The sequence below is a fragment of the Xyrauchen texanus genome, chromosome 14, assembly GCF_025860055.1.
Source record: "Xyrauchen texanus isolate HMW12.3.18 chromosome 14, RBS_HiC_50CHRs, whole genome shotgun sequence".
NCBI classification, from domain to species: Eukaryota; Metazoa; Chordata; class Actinopteri; order Cypriniformes; family Catostomidae; genus Xyrauchen; species Xyrauchen texanus.
Window position 1 is genome coordinate 35,034,837 of NC_068289.1, and position 5,799 is coordinate 35,040,635.

Below are 5,799 nucleotides of genomic sequence, written 5' to 3' on the forward strand. Positions count from 1 at the left end.
GACTTCTGATGCAACAAAGGAATACCACCCTTATTTGCAGGACAAAAGTATAAGATGGTTGCATATTCACTGAATATTAATTATATTCATTTGGACACTACAAGGATAATGCTCCCAAAAATTTTACATTTTGTCATCATTTACCCATCCTCATGTTGTTCCCTAGAACACAAAAGGAGATGTTGGGCAGTATGTTAGCCTCAGTCACCATTCACTTTCCACTTTCTTCATACAATGAAATTGCATGCTGTCATTTTACCTTACGTCTCCAAATAGCTAAAGTGAAGTTAGTTCTGAGAAAAGGTTAAGCATTATTTGTTGGCAGATGCCACTTGATTTGATATGTCATATCTAATGCAATGCATTTTAAACATTTGTAAATGACTTGAGTCTTCAAAAGTGTCTGAATGTTTTTGGGGCCACTGTATATCAAAGTACCATGGTATTACTGTCTGAAACCATCACTGTACCATTGTACTGCCCAAGTGCCCTTAACCTCAATCAAATGTCTTCATACAAGTTTACAAGTAAACTTGTATTTAATTTGTTATACAGATTTCACAATGTATTTCAGTTACTTTAAAACTTAATGATACATGATTGCAGTAAGCACCAGATGACAGACAGGCATATGTGCAACATGGTCACAGAGGCATTACCAGCCATCTTGCTCCAGTTCTGACTGTGATAGCCCACTGAATAAGAAGGTAGACATGAAACCCAGACTTAAAGCAAATCACTTGCAAAAGCTAGTATTAAGTCCAACAAAACATAATGGAGCTTGATGAGAATCAGTGATTGTGTTTGGATGGGGATTCTTTTTGGCTGAATCTCATCAAGGTGAGTCGCTTTTGTTCCAAGAACAGACGGGCAGTGGAACAATCAGACGACGTGTTTGGATTCAGTTGTGCGGCTCTAATGTGTGGAGACGTGGCTAAACCAAAGCAGCATTTCTTGAGAATTCAAGCAATTAAGAGATCCAGGAAAGCGGAAATGCAATGGTCAGGAGTCTTTGATCATGCAATCTCGTTTCTAATCCCAGAACACTATTGCTCCGACTGCCATGTTGTACTGAAGTAAACTTGGTAGAATGAGATTTATGTGATTACCATTGCATAAACCATGTTTAATGTACTGTTTTAACACTAGTATATTAAATGAGACCATATTTTGTTCCTATAGTTTAATTGGTAACACATGATATTAGCTTCCCAGGGAACACATACATTGATAAAATATATACCTTGAATCCACCATGAGTTGCTTGAGTGAAACTAATAAATATAAATGTCCATCTGTATATAAGCAATATCGGACTATTAATGATAAATAGGCATGTGTCTGTTTTGATAAGAGCATGTCCTTTATCTAGGGATGCAAATCACTTTTATGTTGGCAAATTCACTGTTTTAAATCCAAAATATGGGAGGATTTGCACGGCGCTATGTGAGTTACGGCAAGCTCTGCACACTTTGCTAATTTTAATAATTTTTGGGTCATAAACCGGTGAGATCCGATACACCCTATTCCAAAACTGTTCTATGAAGACAATGTCAAAGAATTCAAAATCCTCGGGCTCTGGAGACATTAAAAGACACTTACGTGCTCAAGCTGAAGCCCCTGAGCAGCAGGCCAAAAGCCCGGGATGCAATTTGGCCAATGAGGTGAAAGAGATTCAGCATCAACTGTTGAACATGTCGGCAATGCTGACGAAGGTCATTGCTGACTTGGAGGATCTTGCTGTAATACGTTGATCGATCAATGCCAAGGAGACGACAAAATACAAAGTTGGTTACAAGAGTTGAAGACATTGAGAAACTGATTGAATATCTGGAGTCATTGGAGAGGGAATTAGCTGCTAACCCGCTAGAGACCAAGACTGAGTTGGAGCACTTTAGAAAAAGATGAAAGACCTTGAGAATCGTAACCAGCGAAACAGCATCCAAATTGTTTAAATTCCTGAGGATGAAGAAGGCTGAGATATGGGGAAATTCTTAGACGAGCTCTTCCTGAGTCTGCTCGACTTAACAGGCCATATGCTGGAAATCGTGCAAGGAGTTCTCACAGGAGTTCTGGCTCAGAGATCTGTGGAGGGAGACAGGCACCCAACCAATTCTGGCCAAATTTCTGAGATAATCTTATAAAGAGCTTGTGTTACGCGAGGCGAGGAGTAAAGGAAGGCATTCTAGGAAGAACCACAGCATTTTCTTGTGCCCAGACTTTGCGATTTCAACTAGAGAAAATATTTACATGCACAGAGCAAGCGATGTCCTTTATAAAATCAATGGAAAGAGTAAGTCATTGCGTGATGCTCTCGATGCAGCCGAGTGGGCCTGACTCACTTAATATTCACTTGACTGTCTGAGGAAACGGAGCACCTTTTGTGCTTATTTTGTGTTGGTTCTGCCAAGTTTTGTGGAACACTGCTGCGGGAAAGTTTGCGGATGAATCTGCATGTTCTTTGTGCTTATGCCTCCTATTGGATGGAGTTTGTTTTGTGGAATATTTCTTGCAAATCATTAGGGTGAGTAGGGCATGTGTTACACCCATGTAACAGCCAAATGGGCCGGCTCACTGAATATTCGTTCGACTGCCTGAGGAAACTGTAAGTTTTTTTTTGTTGTGCTGGTTCCACTAGCGGCTGGAGCTTGTTTTGTGGAGGAACACACCTTCGCGATAGTTATGTGGATGAATCTACACGTTATTTGTGCTTATTTTGAACTCATATTTTGAGTTGGGGGACAAAGCAGGGAAGCTTTTGGCTAGATATATAAAGCAGAGAGAGTATTTTTTTAGGGATGCACCGAAATGAAAATTCTGGGCCGAAACCGAAAATCCAGGATGCTCTTGGCCGAAAACCGAAACCGAAATTTACTTTTTTTGATTTTTTATTTTACCTATTTTTTTTTTGTGTGTATAATTGTATTAATATTATATTTTTTCATTAATTTCATTAAATTAATGAATCTGAATTGAAAAAAATACAAACCAATAAAATAAAATCACACTTTTATTGAAAGTAACACACCAATATTGAACAAAAAATATATTAAAACATTCATCCATCATCCATCCATCGTCAACCTCTTATCCTGTGTACAGGGTCGCGGGGGGCTGGAGCCTATCCCAGCTAACATTGGGCGAAAGGCGGGGGACACCCTGGACATGTCGCCAGTCCATCGCAGATATTAAAACATTATCAAATATTATTCTTCATTCAGTTCTGTAAAAATCTAATTTTACAGATTTTATTAACAATTATGTAAAGTTTTAGAAAACTATTATATGCAAAAACAACAGTCAAGTTTGAACTTAGCTAGCATCTTTCAAAAAGTTTAATATGCAACAGTAATTTTAATTAAAACAAAAGACGGAACACAGAATGGCAGAGGGCCTCTATTCCACTGATCTATATATAACTATAATATATAATTATATATATAGATCAGTGCTCTATTCTGTTTATGTAAACGTATGCACACTTTAAGTGAAAATTATTGTGCAAAACAGCAGTAATTGAACTAAATCCAACCTCAACTGTAAACGACAGATGTATCCTCAAGTGAAGAACAAGTGTAATGTAATTGCTATACAAATCATATTGGACCGCTTTCTATTTAAGTACAAGTGACAGGTTTCTCTCAAGAACAAAAGTTGCTAAACTTTCTGACAGTCTCTCCTGTCAGAATGCTCATCAAGAACATGAGACGCTGCACTGAACAGTCTCTCACTCTCTGTGCTGCTGCTTGGGCAGATATACCTGTGCACAATCCGCGCAAGCAAAGGAAAGCAGTCTTTGTTTATGCGACCGTAGTCAAGGGGATTGTCGCTTCTGGCGTAGTTCAGCTAGATACGTCTCAAGTTGTGGTGTAGCTGCGCTAGTTGTGGCAATTTCCTGTAGAATCTCTTGCTGTACTCTGTATATATATATCTTGAAAGTTCTGCTGAACAAACACTGCAGATCGCAAATTTGATGTCCTTATCAGAAACTTTGAAGAATTTCCACACCGCTGACATGATCGGCCTTTGTTTGGTAGCTCTGTGATGAGGGCTAGATCGATCCAGAGTGAAATCTGAGCACTGAGGGGTGGGGCGAGGAGGTATATATTTTCGGCCGAAAATTTCCGGTGGCCGAAATTTCGGTGTATCCCTACTTTTTTTTGCATTCCTCAATGGAATCTGCTGGTGGTAAAATATATACCTCAGCCATTGATATTAATAATGCTTTTAAAGAGGAGGCCTGGGTAGCTCAGTGAGGAAACACGCTGACTATCACCTCTGGAGTCGTGAGTTCGAATCCAGTGTGTGCAGAGTGATTCCAGCCAGGTCTCCTGAGCAACCAAAATGGTTGTGGTGTTTAAATGTTGATTCTATGTATATATGGTTTTATTTTCTTTATTCATACAGGTCTGAGGAGTTTTGACTTTTAGGTCACATTTTAATTATTGACTTGTTTCTTACATAAACCTATTGATTCACTTCAGAAAACATTCAATGACGCATGGATCACTTTCATGCTGTCTAAATGTGACTTTTGGATCATCAAAGTGCTGGCACCGGTGTAATTCCATTATAAGGACCTGACAGAGCTATATATTCTAAAAATCTTTATTTGTGTTCTGCTGAAGACACACAGTTATAAACATCTGGGATGGCATCATGGTAAGTGAATAATGAGAGAATTTTCATTTTGTGGGTGAACTATTCCTTAAAGTATGCATAACATGGTGGACTAAATGCTTTTCCAGCATCTGTTGCCAGTGATCTGGCCAAAGAGACTGAAGAGGGGAGGTAGGTCAGTGTGGGTTGACTCTTTGGGTTGTCAGGAATTGTTCTGCACTTCACTTGATCAAGATTAATTTACAGCCAACCTATAAATCTGGACTCTTTCTACAGAACCTCGCTCCTTGAGAAATTTCATATCATATAATTTATAATTAAGTTAAAGACTATACATTACTCTGCCCTATTATCTCGTCTCTACTCTGACTGAGAACATTTATGCAAGAGCACCACTATGATCTGTGTGAGTCATGTTTGATATTTTCTATAGGACATGATCCAGGGTCCTTATCGCAGCAATCATAAGTGTCCAGTCTGATGTCTCATGAAATAACAGTACTGTTGTCAGATGTAGCTTATTTTGTGAGGACAGTTTCCCAGAAACATTATTAGGTGACCAGATGGACCTCTCCTTGTTGTCTGAATTAACTTATGTTAATGCTTAGTTTATATTGTGCCTTGAGAGATGCATGATTATTATATCCATGAAACTTACAAAACTTTTTCAAGTGGTACATGGACAATTTTTTTTAGCAAGGCATGCTTTAAACAGCAGCTGACTTTTCGTTATCTCACTCTTTAAAACTTGATTTATTTTCCTTCCTGTTTTAAACTTTCATGCTCTGGGTGCTTTTTTGTTGTTCAGACACAAAGTTTTGAACAAGTTATGTTTCAAAAGGACAGAAAGAAAAGCTTGCAGTATGCTTCCTGCTGGAAAACCTTTAGTGTTATAAAATATTCAGCTCTGTCATGTGTTCCTCTATAGTACTGCAGAGGTTGTTTGTGCAGAACTTCCTTGAACAATATAACCTACATTTACATTGACTATTTTAATTTAGAAAGGACAACTAGCATTAAAGACCCAATTAAATAAATTTTAGGTTTGACAGCATCTATATGCTAGTGTACACCTAAACATTCAAAACAATGGACCAACAATAGTAATGACTCATCTTGCACTACACTAGATTTTTGTCTAATCAAATGCACTTTAGACCATTCTTCCCCCTCATAACA